At 39.0% G+C, this 18,875-nt stretch overlaps 1 pseudogene; it reads left to right on the top strand.

Moving 5' to 3' along the window:
- Positions 1-1,387: 1,387 nt before the first annotated feature.
- LOC112673442 (ORM1-like protein 2) lies at positions 1,388-18,551 on the top strand (annotated as a pseudogene).
- Positions 18,552-18,875: the final 324 nt, after the last annotated feature.

Here is an 18,875-nt window from a genome sequence, read left to right as displayed (position 1 = left end):
TTCTGTATATTTCCAGGCCACAAACCAATTTCTTCATCCCTTCCCTTCCTCTTTTTTGGAGGAATGATCATTGGCTGTGGGCACTAACAAACCACAACTGATTGCATTGAGTTCTAGCAGCTTCAGGAGCTTTGCTAAAAACAGCGTCCGGCCTCCAGAGGAGCTTTCCTGACTACCACGGCCCCCAGGCCCGAGAGAACACTGACCCCTCGCCCAGTGTGTCCACTGGTGCTTCCTGCACAAGGACATGAAACCAGTGTCCCTGGTTTCGGAAAGGACACCATATACCTGTCTCCTGCCAGTACATGAAGGCAACTCTAGAATGGCTTGGCAGCTCAATGCCTTCATGGATGAATGCCCCACTTACAGCCTGTCCTCCCTCCTCCCCTGTGGCAGCAGAATCTTCCCTCATAGGAGCAAGATACCTTGCAGTAGCTCCAAGAATCACCTTCTTTTCACACAATGGAGAAGAGGGGAAAAGATGGCTTTTCTTTCTTTCCTTGTGGACTTCTGTGAGACCCCACCAAAACCTCTTCCAGATGCTTTCTAGCAGATGTAGGTGTACAGCTCACTGGCCAGCTTGTCCCAGAGACCATCACCAGCAAGAAGATTGGGGACCCCATGATCAGTTTAGATTGGTTAGGCTCATTCCCTAGGTCTGAGGAGGGTTTATCTTCCTTTAGCACATTACTCTTACCAGTTCAGCTGTGGTTGCCCAGGGAGGTCTGTAGTATGCTAGAGCTTCCCTGAAACAGAGCAAGGAAATCACCAATTCCAACAATTTATATATAAACTGCTGCCCTTTGCTAGAGGAAGGGGGAAAAGTAACATGTTGCCATGACCTGCCAGGACTCTGACATCAAAGGCCCCAGGGCCCATGCAGGGAGCACTGGGCCAGGTGTCAGGAGCCTGGGATCTGAGACTCACTCTCCTCGGACAGTCTGAGAGCTTGAGAAAATGCCTCTGTTCTCTGGACCTGTTTCCTTCAGAGAAACACAGCATGCTCCAGGATGCCTAACATTGCACAGAATCAGCCTGGGCTACTGGCCCTCTTTGGAACAGGCAGGCTCAGGCCCCTGCTTGTTTGTCTCTCTCTGTGCTCTTAAGCCATGGAGTCACAGTAACCTGTAATTTCCAAACAAATGATCTTCTATGCTTGTGTGAACACTGGGCACCACTATCAGCAGGCATCTTTCTGTTCCCTTTCCTATGGCTGACCTGTCCGGGAGAAAACACCCGGACACAAAAGTAGGATGTCCTGAGGAAGTGGACCTGAAAGGGACAAGAACTGTGAGGCCATTGATGTGTAGTCCTATAACATGGGAGACAAGGGGCCATATTGTTCACTGAACAGGGCTGCATGATAAGAGTATTCAAATACCAAGTCATGGCGTGCATCACCTTCAAGATCAAGGTCAACTCTGGGGAGAGGAGAAAGTAGGAATGGAGATTGAATTTTTGGTTATACATGTTATGATTTTTCTCCTAAAAAGCATTTTTTTTTCTGCCAAGAAACAGATTGTCTGTCTGGATGCTGATGGCATGTGGGTGCAGCCCCTACTTGGGGCTCAGAGTCTTGGAGACACTAAAAGCCACAGAGAACCAGGCTTCCTGCAGAATTTTAATTCTGGTTGAATTCTAGGAATCAGCCTCGCTGCAACTCCCATGGATGGAGAAGGTTGTTAACTGCATAAGGCTTGACCAAGAGCCATCCAGCTTCCCTTGGGACCAGGGAGACAAGTCAGTGAGAAACACCATTATATTCAGAGGAACTTCAGGCTTCACCAGGAGCAAGTTAGGCATGTGAGCCACCCTTGGCTTCAGCCTTGCCCTTGTCCCATAACTTTGAGCAAAAGAGAACTTGGCATTGTGGAGAAATGTCACATTTTGAAGGAGCCTCTGACAGGGTTGGACGGTACAGTTTTGTGTGCCATTCACTGGTTTCACCTTGTTCTGCCTCTTGCCAAGAAGGAAATTCTAGAAGAGAGGAGTCGACTGGAAGCTCTGTACATGGAAGGATAAGTATTGGGCCAACTTGGTGCTGAGACCCAGATCATCAAGGACCCTGGACCCAAATACCCCACTCCCCTGCTCCAGACTCTCCTTCTATCTCAGAGTCCTGGGACAGGTTTCCTGAATCTGTGTAGCTCAGTCTCCCTCCTGGCCAGCAATGCTATAATAATAGTACCTGCCTCTGGGTTGTGAGGTTAAAATCACAAAGGATTCAGATAATTTTTACTATGATTTACCAACTACTCTGATTGTGAACAAATGATTTATCTAAGCCTTGAAGGTACCATTTAACCTCAAAGCACTATCCTAGGGCCCAAGGAGATGGTAAAGATTTTACAAGGACTACTTACCACAAAGTTGTATGAGGGGTACCTGGGTGGCTCAGTGGTTGAGCATCTGCCTTTGGCTCAGGTCTTGATCCCAGGGTCTCTGGATTGAGTCCTGCATTGGGTCCCACAGGGAGCCTACTTCTCCCTTTGCCTATGTCTCTGTCTCTCTCATGAACAAATAAAATCTTTAAAAAAAGTTGTAATGAAATCCAGACCTTCACCTGAGTCCCATTGGCACAGACAAAGGATTCCCAACCTGATCTCTGCATCAGAATCACATGAGAATTTTATAAATAAAAATATTTTTTACATGTCCCACCATAATATTCTAAATAGTTTGTGTTATCTATTTACACAAAAAAAAAGGGAAATGAAATGAGTAGTTCAATCAGTGGGATGTTACAACTTGACTTTGTGACTTGGGTCATCCTCTTTGGTGAAAATTTCATTTTTTTTTTTTGAAACCAGTCCTTGGAAGTGTGTCTAACCAGGTATCCAAAGATGTACCCTCAGAAGAGTTATTTATTCTACACTGTCAATGTCCTCCAGCCAAAGACCATCAGGAACAGATCTGTGATTAAACAACTTGAATTTATTTCTCATTTAAAGAAGGGACAATACCATGGGGAAATGTGGAGTCTTTCGGTAAGAGCATGGTAGAGATGACATGAAAGGGTTTGGGGCTTGAACTGGGTGCTTTAGGGGCATCCTTGAGGAATCAGATCTTTACATGGCAACAGATGCTGTCAGAGAGTGAGTCGATTCTATTAAAGAGTAGCTTGAAAATGTACAACTTGGGAGGATGTGAGGCTAAAACTATGATTGGTAAAGCAACTGTTAAACGAATTACCCAGGAGGGGTGTTTGCTCAGTTTTGTGGTTTGAACTATGTTTATGTTTCTGACTACATTCGGACAGGACCACAGAATGCCTTGACCCATCAGAGTTGCAACGTGGCCTTCTCTAATGTTGGTGTTCTGTGAAATTGTTTTTACTAAGAAGGAAAGTGTTATATGTTCTAGCTGTGAGGGCCAGGCCTGTTCCTGGCAGCACTGAGCCTAACAGATGGTGCCAGGCCAGTTCCCAAATGTCAGGGGCTGCCTCTCTCTTTCTCAGTACCTCTTTCAGCCAAGGCCAGACTGCCAGGTCTCAAGACATAAATCGATGATCTTCACCGCTGCTGAGACGTTGCTAATCAGGTGTTTGTCCAGATTGTGCTGCCTAGGGTTAATCTCTCCTGCTGTTTGTTGCAGGATGAGTTGTTGTATCATCTGATATGGCAATCTCTGCCCAGGAGCATTTAAGACTCTGGATGGGATGGATCAGTTGACTGCATCACCAGCAGTTACCAGAAACAGAAATGAGTTTGAGTCCTTTCAATGAGCCTGTATACAGGAGCCTAATCATTAAACTGAGGCAAGAAAACACATCTTGGAATCCAACAAGGTCACTGGTGGAGAGCTGGGTATCTATTCCTTTAGCCTAATCATAGGCTATGTTATTGCCTGGAGTATGCAGGTGCAGCAAGAAGTGTTTGCTCTAGCGGCTAGTTAAGAGAAATTAATGTCTTTGTGATTATCCATGATTCTGACTAATAAATTTAAACAGATTTGTTGGGTTTCCAGAGAACAAATTGTGTAACTCATGACATCTGCTAGTGTCAAAAGTAAATTTTGGACTTAATGCAACTTTTCCAGTTGCATTATCCCTACCATGGGGGTTGCCATTCAAAGACTATGCATGGAAAAAGTCACTTATGCCTCTTGGAGTTCTCCCAAGTAGATTCTGTTTGCCTCTTTGGACGTTTCTGGATATTTTTTGTTCAGAGAAACATGATCCCCTGGAGCAGTAGTAGTTTTAAATACATTAAAGTCTATAACACTTATCCTGTATATGCAGAATTATTACGTGGTGGTCAATACACACTAAGTTATCTTTGTATTCAGGATAAGCCTGATGGCCACATAAGCAACAGATCCTAATGGGGCATGAATTGTATTGGGATTTTAAGTATTATTTTGCAATGCTATTGACCAAAAACTCTATTCCCCAAGAGAGTCATCAGTTCCTACAAAGCAGCCAAGAGTGTATCTGACTATTGGACCAAACACAGTCCAACATTAGTCCCCAATGGACTAGGCTTTTCTGAGAGGGTTGTAATGGCTTTCACAGAAACATTTTGTTGACATGGGTCAAGGTCCAGATTTTAGAAGACTAAATTTGGGATCAGTTATGTGAGAGAAGCTTATGTCTCAGAAAGATCAGTATAAGGAAATTAACCTTGAATGTTTAAAGGAACAGTTGTCCAGAAGCTATGGTCTGAGAAAAATATACTGAAGTATTTTGTTTTTTTCTTAAATGGTAAAAGATTATGGCATGTGGGGAGAGGCAGTCAAATGTAATAGGATGAAAATGAGGGAAATCATATTAAGAGAATGATAGAGGACAACACCAGATGTGATTTGATTAGTGTAGAGAGAGGAAAGAAAAGGGGTAATGAAAAGTAGAAAATTAATCTGATTCTGACATCTTGGGTCGTAGGTGAAAGCCATCTGTTTCTGCACTCTACATCATCAGCACTCAACATCATCCAGAAAATTCCTAAGAACTCCTTCAGTTTCAAGCCTCCTGATGGAATGGACATACAGTAGACAAGAGTCTTTTAAGTTGGGAGATACAGCCTGGAGACCAACATCTTGGAGTTTCATTGTGACAGTCATTAACAGTACTTGATAAAGCCTTTTCCCATTGAGGGTCAAGAACAGTTTTTCTCTGATGCCTTTTTCAGAGGACCAAATCTCCAGGTCTCAGATCATGCAGCAGTTGCTTCAGAGGTTGTTATAGAAATTGTTTGTACCTATTGGTGATAGAGTCAGAGGTATTGTATGAGTTCCCTAGAGTAATTACTCATATCAGCATATAAGACAGTTGAATCTGGAATTGGAAGTAATTCTCAAACTCATAAGGCAGCCTGTTATTAATGCAGAAGGAGATAACTTCTGAGCCCTATGAGAAATTGATCTTATTGCCATCAAGGCTAACGGGAATAAGGCCTTAGAAGTTTGAGGGGTTTTGAGATCTTTGATCGTTATGGTTTTATTTTTTTATTTTTTTTAATTTATTTTTTATTGGTGTTCAATTTACTAACATACAGAATAACCCCCAGTGCCCGTCACCCATTCACTCCCACCCCCCGCCCTCCTCCCCTTCTACCACCCCTAGTTCGTTTCCCAGAGTTAGCAGTCTTTACGTTCTGTCTCCCTTTCTGATATTTCCCACACATTTCTTCCCCCTTCCCTTATGGTTTTAGAATTCTGTTAGTTCTTTTTATTTTCCTTAAAGTTTATGAATGATAAAATGGGGTTTCTGAATAAAAGGTAAAGCATACAGCGTTAACAGTAATACCTGTGAAACATGTGTCTCCATTACTGCAAAGATAAATAGGATTTTCCAAGCCCAAAATACAAAATCAAGTAATAGCTTTCCCTTTGTCATTATTGTATAGCTTTCCAGAAAGAAAAACCTCAGCCATGCTCATGCCTCACCTTTGTGGTCCTTCTGAGGTTGTGTCACCAACAGGTGGGACATTATCAGAAACATCCTCAGTAATACTTTATGCTCTTGTGGATAATATCATAAAGCCATAAAGCATTTTTTAAAAACTCTATTTCCATTATGGCTTATTATAACTTTAGGTAAGATCAAAGCATCTCAATGTCTCCAACGTACTATTCTGTAGTGGCCAGGGCATCTCTTTGTTCCTAGAACATTTTGAAATTATGGACTAACCTAAATTCATACCTACTATCAGTAAAAAAAAATTTACCTTTTTATGTTCTATCAGCCAACAAGTCTGGGTAAGGGCAATTAATTTAGCCATCTGGGATATTTAATTTCTGGGTGAAGCTTATATGTCAAGGGCAAATTCAAGCTTTTGATGGCATACCCAACTTTGTGATTTTTAGGGTTTTTTTTTTAAGTTTAAACCATATAAAACCATAATAAAATCAGTTATCTCATCTACAAGATTCATACTGATGGTAGATTTTTCCTAAAATGATGTTACATAGTTGTTGGGTTCTCTTTCTTCAGGTAAAGAAAGGAGGGTGGTTAGATTTTAAAATGATGCAGAGACCTTTGAAGGGCAAAGTAGGTGATCATGACTACCAGACAGGTGAGGATACAGGGGTTCTTTTATACCAAGTCCTTTGTGAAGCATTCCATGGGGCATGTTACCAGCCTCCAAAATAGAAGAGGCTCTCAAGATAGATAGATAGATAGATAGATAGATAGATAGATAGATAGATGTTATATATATATATAAGATGTTACCAGTATGTTACATTGCCTTAGTAATCAGAGAGAGAAAAGGAAATTTGTGCCTCTACCATTAGATCAAGATTATGTTAGCTTAAAGAACCAAATTATAAATTCAAAGAGAGTCACTGCCAAAGAGTTGGGTTTCTGTGTCCATGTGAAGTACTTTCATAAGATAATAATTACATGCCTTCAGGTATTAGACCGTGAGGAGTAACCAACACTGGGTCCAGACCTCGTGGGTAGCCTCTGAGCATAAGTGAGTGACTAAGACCTCTCTGCTGTCCAAGTGCTTTGGTGAAGGGACAGGAGTATTTTGAGCCAGACCAACATAGGCTCTCCACCAAAGGCTGCTCCAGGCTGGTGGTATGCCCACAACAATAGAGTAATAGCCAACTGCTACTTGTGGTTCTCTGAGGATTGTGCTTTTTGTTAATCCTCTGCCACACTTTAGTAAGTGCATTGATTAGAATTCGTAACCATGTTAGCTCAAATGTTGTTCTTTCAAAATCTTTGTACCTATGCAATAAACATGCAATGTTGTCCTCTTTGAAAAAGCTTCTATGAAAAGCTCTAAGAATTGACTGATGGGAATTCAGACTGTCATGGGATTATATTATTTTTGGAAATTCTAAAGTTTCTCTTTTCATCAGCTAAGTATTGGGACTTTTTAATAAAAAGTGTAGGTCTTCAAGTTATTCTATGGACACTTCTTTTAGATTGTAACTTAAATACAACAGTAATTTTGAAAGTGTTTTGAATACTTCATTTGTTTTGTTTTGAGGACTTAAAAGTCAATGGATTAATATTACTATCACTATTTGAGTACTGAAAAATGTTTTAGAACCAAAACAATTTACTACTGATGATTACATGAACTGTTTGCTTGCAACTTCCCCAAGGCCAAGTGACCTACCACATAGGCTTTTGCTTCATTAGCTCTTGATGCCTGAAGCACATGCTACTAGTGTGCATCTGTAGAATTTATCATTGAGAAATCTCTGAAGGGTCTTATAAATTGCCTTCTCCAGAGTTTAGTGCAAAAGAGGGGTCGGTGATATGGCAGTCAAATCACAGCATGACTTGCCTTGCCCATGAATACTTGACTCCAGGGTTTGCCATAATTGAATGTGTTAGGAGCAGTAAATACATAACCTACTTAACTGTTCTCTCATGGAATTAATTCTTCGTTTTTGATAGGTTGATGAAGCTAGTATGAAGTCTGAGGTTAGCTTATTAAATATTAGAAAAATATATCTAAAGGAAAATGATGAAAATGCAGCCAGTTTGAAAACCTTTTAACTTTTTTCGGCGCAAATACAGTGTATTTTTATGTCTTGTAAAGCATGATAAAGTTTTTAAAATGTAAAAAAAAAAGAGAGAGAGAGAGAGTGAGAGAGAGAGAAAGTCTGTGTAGGATAATAACTCATTAAATGTATTAGGGACCCTAGAACTAAATCAACAGAAGTTTCTTTCTTTCTTTTTTTTTTTTTTTTTCATAAATCACTGAAGTTTCCATGCATTTTGCTATCGTATATAGTAAGCAAGTTTGATATGGCTTGACCCCTGGATCTAACAAAAAACTGAAATAAGCAGGAAGTCTCTAATGATTCACATAACTGAGTCAATACTACCACTTGTTCAGAACTTTCATGAACAAAAAGCAAAAGGGATTTGTGAATCTAGAATCTTGGAGAAAAATTTTTAAAGACTTTATTTATCCATTTGATAGCGGAAGCATGTCCGAGGGAGAAGCAGAAAAAAGGGAGAAGGACAAGCAGAGTCCATGCAGAACAGAGAGCCCAGTGTGGGCCTCTATCCCAGGACTCCAAGATCATGAACTGAGAGGAAGACAGACACTTAACAACTGAGCCACTCAAGCACCCCAAAGATAGTTCTATTAGTACATTCTACTTATATACAATTCACCTAGGAAGATCAACTCTCTTTTGGATTTGCCTGGTTTTTTGGTGTTTTTTTTTTTTTTGGTTGTTCTAAATACCGAGGTTATAGGACAAAGTCTATCATTGTACTTTTGAATTAGTTAAAACCTGAAGAATTTTAACAAACTGGATTATTCTAATTATTCCTATTTCTTTTTATTATTATTCTGAGTTGTAAAAAGTCAAAATAAAGACTCATAGCACAGAAGACAATATAAATCATAACCATCTAAAATCAGAAGTAATTTTAGAACATTGTAAAAACACACAAGAATAAAATTAAGAAAAAAAACACAAGGAATTTTTAAAAACTCATTAAAGTGTAAAGAAAGCACTGATATTTAACAGAATAATTAAATTACAAAAGGAAACTGCTCAATCTAAGCATACAATTTTATTCCTGTTTTATACTACTTATGTAATAATTTGGAGCAAAAAATCTATTATTGTACTTTTATGTGTATATACTTAGGCATATACAGATATATAAAGAGGGAATTATTCAAGTTTTTACCTGGATCTTTAAAATAAAATTAATTTATCAGTATAGTAAACAATGTGGATATCATATTATATTTGTCCAATGAATAAGCTGTAATACATTTCTCAAGCAGAAATTCATATATATTATATATTATATATTATTTATTGTATCTTATATAGTTAACCATTTATATTACGATCATTTTTTTTAAGTAGTCTCTATGTAGCGTGAAGACCAACATGGAGCTTGAACTCACAACACTGAGATCAAAACTTGAGCTGAGACCAAGAGCCAGATGCTTAACTGATTGAGCTCACCCAGGCATCCTTATATTAAAACATCTTTAATCAAAATAATCAGCATGAAAAAGAACTACAGGACAAAAAACAAGAATTGTTTCACTATTTTTTCTTTATAAACATATCATTTTAACAATTGAAGTGGATGAATTCTCACACATATAGAAACATATATTTACTTCTGTCTATATAATTTGGATAAGAAAGTTGTCATTCAAAGACAATTGTATATTTTGTTGTTAATCTATTGCAATTTAAAATAGTAAGAGTAGAAATTATGTATGTTAGTAAGTGGTTTGTGTCTGCTTTTAGAAACTGACCTGGTGGGGATCCCTGGGTGGCGCAGGGGTTTGGCGCCTGCCTTTGGCCCAGGGCGCGATCCTGGAGACTGGAGACGGGGGATCGAATCCCACATCGGGCTCCCGGGGCATGGAGCCTGCTTCTCCCTCTGCCTGTGTCTTTGCCTCTCTCTCTCTCTCTCTGTGACTATAAGAAAGAAAGAAAGAAAGAAAGAAAGAAAGAAAGAAAGAAAGAAAGAAAGAAAGAAAGAAAGAAAAAGAAACTTACCTGGCTTTCAAAACTTAATTAACAACTCATTTGTCTAAGATCTTAAAATTAGATAAGGATTGGGGAATTCCAATTTAGTTAAATCTGTAGCTTTATAAAAATTTAATAAAGTTTAAAACTTTAAAAAGACATCCATTATTATCATTTCATTTCACTATGTATATACACAAATTTATACACATAATTTTTTATCTTAAACTGGTTATATAAACAGTGGCGACTTACCTAACTCATAAATACAATATAGGAAATTTATAAAATTTAAATCATGGGACAGTTCACCTTGGGGTTTTGAGCAACAACAAAAAAGATACTGTTCGGACATTATATTTTTATGGTAATTTTACCACATTTCTAAGTGTACCAAATCCAGTTTATTTGGAGAATATACTTTGATTTAGATCATCTAAATTCAGTGTTACTTTTTGGTGTGACATATGGTATATCCCAAAGATGTTACATTTGCCTTGTAATCACTGAGTGAAGTGTTCCACCTATCTCAAGTTAGTTGATTGTGTTATTCAAGTTTTCTGTATCTTTGTTAATTTTCTGTCCAGTCGTTCTAGCAGTTATTCAGAATGGGGTATTGAATTTTCCAGCTATAGCCAGTCAACTTTCTATTGCTCTTTTCAATTCTAGCAGTGTTTGCTTCATGTATTATGAACTTTTTTTATTAGATATGTATACATTTATAATATATATTCCTGATGTGTTAAACTTTTATTTTTGAGATGTTTATCTCTCCAATAATATTTCTTAACTTAAGATCTATTTTATTTTATTTTTATTAAAGATTTTATTTATTTACTTGAAAAAGAGAGAGAGAAAGATTGAGCATGAGTGAGTGGGAGGGACAGAGGGAAAAACAGACTTCCCACTGAGCTGGGAGCCAGGATGTGGGCCGGATCCTAGGATCTTGGGATCATGACCTGAACCAAAGGAAGACCCTTAACTTACTGAGCCACCCAGGTGCCCCTTAAGATCTGTTATTGATAGAGTCATTCCACCTCTCTTATGGTTACTATTTATACATCTTTCTTACTTTCATTTTCAATCTCTTTGAGCCTAAATTTAAGGTGTGTTGGCATCAGGGGTTGGGTCATTCAGAAACTCCGTTTAAAGCACAGTATCCTCATTTGTTCCTCAAAGTCTATTTTATTACCTTATTTATTTATTCCAATTCCCCACTCCCTTTTTACCTAAGCCTCCCCAAAGAAAATCATTATATATTTATTGTGTCTTTTATTTTGTGAGTTTATATAAAATTTATAGTTTTATAATGTGTACATGTTTTAACTTTAGTAAATGCTACTGTGTTCTCCCTCATTTTGTTTCTTGCTCTTTTAGTCTGAACTTCCTCTAGACCACGCCAAGAACATGGGCCTTACTGGCACATTAGCGGTCTTTCTTATTAAAAAAAAAGAAAAACGAGAAAAAAGGATCCAACTAGATTAGCAGTCAGCAACCACTTCTGGCAGGTCGGAATCTGGCCCTGTGCTTTTTTATGAAAATAAAATTTTATTGGAACGCAGCCATGCCCATTCGGGTGTGTACCATTTATGAATGTTTTCATGCTACAAGGGTCAAGTCTAGTAGTTGCCATAGAAACCATATGACCTACAAAACGAATGATATTGCTATCTGTGCCTATACAGAAAGTTCACAGACCCCTGAACTGGATGATCCATTACAATCTGTGTATTCTCATCCGCCAAAACGTTCCTTTCTCCTGCCATTCTTACTGAGGGGCGATTTGAGCTAATGGAGGAAGGCAAACAAGCAAACATTTACCATGATGGCAGAGATTTTCCGAAGGCAAAATCAATTCAGAAATCTCACTTGTGGTTACATGACTAGGCCTCAGCGCTGGCAGAGCCTGTCACACATTGGAAATGCTGCTTCTACAAGCCCCACGTTAACTCCTCTGGGTATTACAGACTTGAGCAATTAAGTCTTGGTGTTTAAGACTGCTTTTTAAATCTGTCCTTTAATGTTGAGTGAAAAAAGAAGCTGATTTCAGTGAGAACTGTTTCTTACTCTTCTATACTCACAGTATGCCCTTATATTTTTTTTTTTAAAGATTTTATTTATTCATGATAGTCACAGAGAGAGAGAGAGAGAGAGGCAGAGACACAGGCAGAGGGAGAAGCAGGCTCCATGCACCGGGAGCCCGACGTGGGATTCGATCCCGGGTCTCCAGGATCGCGCCCTGGGCCAAAGGCAGGCGCCAAACCGCTGCGCCACCCAGGGATCCCTGCCCTTATATTTTTTAATACTGTTATCCATATTATCAGTTATTGTAAAAGGCTCCAGGCTTTGGGAAAAAACATTTAAAAATACAGAAGGCACAAACTCTTGGAGATTAAAGTAAGGCAGGTGGACAGAGGCCCCAAAACTCTTAGCATCAAAGGTCTTTCAGAGCATTATTACTTTTCTCTGTTCACTATTACTTTTTTGTCTTTCTATCCTGGTCTAGACATCATGTCTTACTGGTGTAGTTTAGCAAAGACTCAATCGACAGGGGTTAAGTCATTGTGTAGTACATACAGTTCTAGGCAGATAGTAGACACTCACTAAATGTCTATTAGATGAATGGGTGGCCATGATGGGTGCTTTCAGTGTAATCCCAGCCCTCTAGAAACTTTAAATGTTAAAGATAATACTACCACAAGGATTCGGTGATGGGTATCCAAACAGGCAACCATAACATAAGAAGACTCCAGAAACAAATGGACAATGAATTTTTAAAAATTTATTCATGAGAGACACAGAGAGGCAGAGACATAGGCAGAGGGAGAAGCAGGCTCCCTGCAGAATTCTATCCCAGGACCCCAGGATCATGACCTAAGCCAAAGGAAGATGCTCAACCACTGAGCCACCCAGACACCTCTGGACAATGAATTATGCTAATGAAATATGCTACACAATGGCCATAGGTTGGGGGGGGGGAGTGAAGGGGCAACACATAAAAAATTCCAAACAATTAGCTTCACTGAAGTTTTATTTACACTTAGGTGATGTAATTAGCATCAGGTAAACTGTCTTGCCATTATCAACCCAAGAGTGTCTATTAATAATACTTGTTACATGAATTCTCAGTGCATTTGAATTTCACTTGTCTCCAGTACCTGGGCAAGGGTTCAAACTGAATCAAGACCTCATTTTATAAAACTTATATATTCAAGTCACAGGGCCACCTTACCAAGTGAACAAATAACCATTTTTTTCTCATAAATATATAAATACCTGATTCATGAATATGCAATTTATTCTTTATTTTTGCTATTTGGGGCTTTTGTATTTGGTTGTGCAATATTTAATATTTGCTGAGAGATGTAAAGAATAATATTGCAAGCATGCATTTACACACTATCCAACTTGACAAATAAAGCCTTTCAATCCAATTAAGTTCCTAGTGGTCTCATCCCTGATCCCTGATCACAGAACTCTTTCTCCCTATTAGATGTAACAACACTCTAGACTTTGGGTATTATTATTTTCATGTGTTTCTTTATATTTCTATATTTTATTTTTTATATTATATTTTATTATATATTTTATATACATTCATCCCTAAAAATATCCAATATTGTCTATATGCTTATAACCTACATGTAACTGGTACCATAATTTAGTTTTTTTCAAATCATTTTACTTCAATCTGTATTATATCTTTGAGTTTAATCCGTAGTGATACAGGTATATGCCATATAATATTCCATTGCATGAATACAGCAATTTTTTTGTCAATTTCATTTTTTATTATTTAGCTTCTTTCCAGCTTTTTTTTTTTGCTATTACAAACAATATTTTGTGAACACTCATATATGTGTTTCCTTATGGACATGAGCAAGAATTTCTTTAGGGTGATATCTAATAATGACAACATTGATACTATCACTACTAGAAATAAAACTTGTAACATACATTTACTAATGTAACTTCTAAGTATGTCAGATATATTAAATCATATTATCCTCACCTCAACCCAATGAGATAGATCATTATTATCCTCATTTTATGCATACAGAAAACATAAGTGGACAGTTGATAGGTCATACGATATGTACATTTTCAATTTTACCAGATACAGAAATTATCCTTCAAAGTACTACAAAAATTTCCATGTCCATTAGAGAAGTATATAAGTTTTTATTGGTTTATATTCTTGCAGCACTTTCAAAAATCGTTAGGGAAATAAAAATATATATTTATGTGTTTTTATTTGTGTCAATAACTCAGATGATAAAGAGAGATATCAAAATAAATTTTGCCTTAAGAGTGTGGATGAGTGGGATCCCTGGGTGGCGCAGCGGTTTGGCGCCTGCCTTTGGCCCAGGGTGCGATCCTGGAGACCAGGGATCGAATCCCATGTCGGGCTCCCGGAGCATGGAGCCTGCTTCTCCCTCTACCTGTGTCTCTGCCTCTCTCTCTCTCTGGAACTATCATAAATAAATAAAAATTAAAAAAAAAAAAAGAGTGTGGATGAGTAAAGAAATCACAGAGGCTGGGAGTTTGACAAACATGTAAAATGCCCCACGGAGAGTCCAAACATTATTGATTGTTGGCATACAGCTGTGGGAAGGGTGGAGCCATACACTAGTGACAGTTTTGTTTTCCCAGCACTCACGGGGCTATTGAACACAAAAGGAAATGTCTCAACTAAAACTCAAGAGTTAGAAAGTCTGTTCCATAACTTTAATTCTCTCCCAGGTTGAACATATATAACTTTCCAGTGAGTTATGCATCCTGAACACCCTTACATTCTCTTTCTTAGTTGTGAATGATTCAAATAGCATAGGAAAAAATCAGTATGTTTGTTTAAAAAAACAGAAAAAAGGATCCCTGGGTGGCTTAGCAGTTTAGCTTGCCTTGGGCTCAGGGTGTAATCCTGGAGTCCCGGGATCCAGTAACACATCAGGCTCCTTGCATGGAGCCTGCTTCTTCCTCTGCCCATGTCTCTGCCTCTCTCTCTCTCTCTATGTCTCTCATGAATAAATAAATAAAATCTTTAAATAATAATAATAATAATAAAAACAGAAATGCCCACTTCTCCTCAGAAATGGTTAATTTTTTTATATTTCTTGCAGAAGGAAAGAATGTTTATGTATATTTGATTGATGGAGAGATAGACTCAAATTATGAACCTAAGGAGATTAAGGATCTTTAAATTTGTGGTCAAAACAGATAAAAATAAAACTTTCCGACTTATGGAGGTTGTGGGAAATGCCATTTTCCATGAACACATTTATATTAACACTTGAAACGCACCCAGACTTCAAATCCCACCAAATGGAAAATTTCCCAAGTGTGGGAAGTGGGCTTCTTACCACATAGGTTGCTGATTCCCTCTTCATCAAAGGGCCCCTCTGTATTCAGCATATTTCAGAAACTCTAGTAATTTTTGTGAGGGGGTTATTCAAACATACTTGACTGAGTAAAAGTGTAAGATATGTTTTCCAAAGAAATAGAAGTTCAAGCCATAAAAAGTTAGGATATGCTCACAGCAGCAAAAACTACATTTCAGCCACACAGCTTATGTTCTGGTGGCAAACTCCTTTCCCTACAGAAAATTTAGAGGTACTATCACCTTCACAAAACGAAAGCCCCTCCTCCTCAAAGGGAGCATTTCAAAACTCTGAAAATTCTGATTCCCTGCTGAATTTTACAGAAGAGGCTTTCTGAGGCCACGAAGTACCACTTCTGGTCCTGCAGTTCCAGAGAAAATATCAAGAGTAACAATAGAAGCTTCCTTCTTTTGTTTCTTAGTTCCACCCCTGTTGAAAGGTCCCTGAGTTCTTCAAACATCAACCTGGATTATTTAGTAGAAAACACGAGAGAAATAAATATCTCTTCCGGGCATTCCAGTTAGAAAGAGAAGCCTGGGCTTAATGTCACTATTACCGACCAAATCCTCTCAGTTCAGGGATGGAATGTCTTCTCTTCTTGCTTGGAGCTAAGAAAACATATTTCATGGTGGAATCTTGGTTATGAGGGTTTGGTTTCAAAATGATTTAGTGATTATAAGCCAGTCTTCCATGAAATTATTTGAAGGTAGATGGAGTCTGGTATGATACTAAAAAAAAAAAAAAAAGATTCCTTAAAAAAAAATACTACCCTTTGTGTTTTAATTTAGCCACAGTGTGTCTATTTTCCATTAAGAAAACTGTTCCTGAGCTGTTCTAAGGTATCTAAGATTTCGACTATATATGACATACAATTGCCAGAAAACCCATCCCACTTAAGAGAATTCTAATTAGCAAGGCTTCTGCTAATGAAATACTCAGAAGTTGGGGGAGGGGGATGGGGTAACTGGGTAATGGACATTAAGGAGGGCATGTGATGTAATGAGCACTGGATATTATATAAGACTGATGAATCACTGACCTCTACCTCTGAAACCAATAATACATTATATGTTAATTAATTGAATTTAAATAAAATTAGGAAAAAAAGAAGTCAATGTCTTTTAAGTTAATACCAAAACAAAGACCTTGCAAGGCAGCTGCCATTCAAGAATATGTTTGTACTATGACAGGTTTCTAGAGGAGCTATCTGATACTTCTTTTAAGTGAGATGGGTAGTTAGGGTCCCTGGGAAGACAAAAGATCAGAGAAGGAATGTGGAGAGATAAAAGGAAGAGGAAAAGTGGGGGGTGATTGATGGAGGGACAGAGGAATTGCACAGTAGAATAAATCTCATCTATTAAAATAGTTCATGGCTCTCTGATAAATTGGCACATTCAGAAATCTGTTTTCTTTAAGGAAACTTATATTTTGTTATCTTGAACACATTCTGAAGTTATTTCTTTGGGACTCCAAAGAATCATATTTTGGAGATGAGGAGCAACCTAGCTGATACTAAACAATAACCATTGATTTTGGAGAATATGCTTTTGAATACATGAATGTATTCACCAAAACAAACCAATACTCCATTCCCAATTCGATCTTATAACCTTTGATCCATGGTTTGTGGCATGGACAACAGAAGGGGTGGGGGCGGGGGCGGGGGGAAACGCCACAAATGAGACTATAATTTAACTTCAAGAATCAAAAATTAGAGGCAATATTGTTGTCATTGTCCTAGTTTGGGATCTGCCTGACGCAGATGATAACAGGGATTTGAGGCCACTTCTGAAGCTAGCAGGCAGGGGCTGCCAAGAGACTGGAAAGGGGAGGGGTGCTGAGGAAAAATGAGAAGAGGTGAAAGATAGGGGGGTGAAGTAGAGTCCCCCCCACCCCAGGAAGTTAAATACCTAGAGAGGAGCACTGAGGAGAGCCTGAGGACAGCCCACAAATGATGAATGAGAGAGAGAAGCTGGGAGGAGCACGGGCAGGCTCAGTACCAGGGTTTAGGGAATTTTAGGTGAAAGGGGCAGGCAAGGTCTGCTTCCCACCTAGGCATCATTAACCTTAGAGCTAGCACAATTTTATTTTTTTTTTAATTTTTATTTATTGGAGTTCAATTTGCCAACATTTAGCATAATACCCAGGAGCTAGCACAATTTTAAAGGGCTAAGGTCAGACAATCAGGGCCACCCCTAGAATCAGGGATAGGGTAAGCTCAAGTCTCTTCCTTGCTCGATCCAGAAGCCACGGGCCAATACTTGGCCGCACCCAACTCTTGAGAAAAGGAACTGGGATGCTGCCTGCTTACACACCAAGATGATGAGAGACAGGACAGGCAAGCCCAGAGGAAAAGGTGGGCATTAGAAGTACTTTTACCTCTTACCCCTTCTTAGTGTTTCCTTGATTGTTTCCCCTGAACGTCTTCTGAAATGATGTCACGTGAATGTAACCTCTTCATGATTCCCTATTAACTTCTTCAGGAAAATAAAGTGAGATACTTATTTCCTTTGCTGCGTGAAGCCCCTGCCCCAAGCCTAGGCTTCCTCCTTCAATTTATAGTTGAAGTGTAGGGACCAGAGTAAAGAATACCGTTCAGGTCTCTAAGAGCAGAGAGGACCAGTCTTGCCTTTTAAATTTTTCCCCCAGGTTTTCAACTTTTTCTTTGTGCACATTGAGGAAGTTCTTTCATTCTTTCACTTTGGCTCTTAGGAGACAACTGGGGGGAACAAACTCAGAAGGAGATTGAAAGGAAATTGAGTTGGACTCCTGCCTGATCCCCCACTGTGGTAGGGTGAATGTAGGAGTGGCACACAGTGAAGGAAACCCCAGCACTCAAGTGATGAATAGCCAGGGTATCTGGCTGGCCTATACCATCTTGGTAGGACTCCTGCATGTGGTTCTACTCAGCATCCCCTTCTTCAGCATTCCTGTTGTCTGGACCCTGACCAACATCATCCATAACTTGGCTACATGTATTTTCTTACACACAGTGAAAAGGACACCCTTTGAGTTCCTGACAGAGGAAAGGCTTACCACTGACACATTGGGAACAGATGGACTATGGGCTCCAATTTATCTTTTCCCAGATCCCTCAGCATCTCTCCAAATGTCCTCTACCTCCTGGCAAGCTTCTACACCAAGTATGATGCTGCTCACTTCCTCACCAACACAGCCTCATGGCTCAGCATACTACCACCTAAGTTGCCCCAATTCCAAGAGGATCATCTCTTTGGCATCAACAAATACTGAGGGATGGAGCTGGGGATGACACTGGACCAAAGGACTGTAATGTCCTTTCCTTCTCCACACTGTCTTCTGTATCCTGAAAGCCTGAGAACTATACAACATTTCCCAAGCCCCAGGAAGAGAATAGATTGGAAAATGGGGATCTTTGGGCCCAGTCCTACAAAGAACAGATTTCTTTGAATCAAAAGAGGAGGAAAGATAAGGGCCAAATCAGTCTCATTCACAGCAGGAAGCCATGTTTGGGCAGTGTATTTGGTAATACAAAAAAGTTTTTCCAGATCAAACCACCTTCCAGCTCAGTTTTACTGTGTATTATCCTTATAGTAA

The sequence above is a fragment of the Canis lupus genome, chromosome 24 (assembly GCF_003254725.2).
Source record: "Canis lupus dingo isolate Sandy chromosome 24, ASM325472v2, whole genome shotgun sequence".
Taxonomy (NCBI): Eukaryota; Metazoa; Chordata; class Mammalia; order Carnivora; family Canidae; genus Canis; species Canis lupus.
Note: the sequence above shows the minus strand (reverse complement) of the source record. Positions and strands in the feature narration are given on the sequence as shown.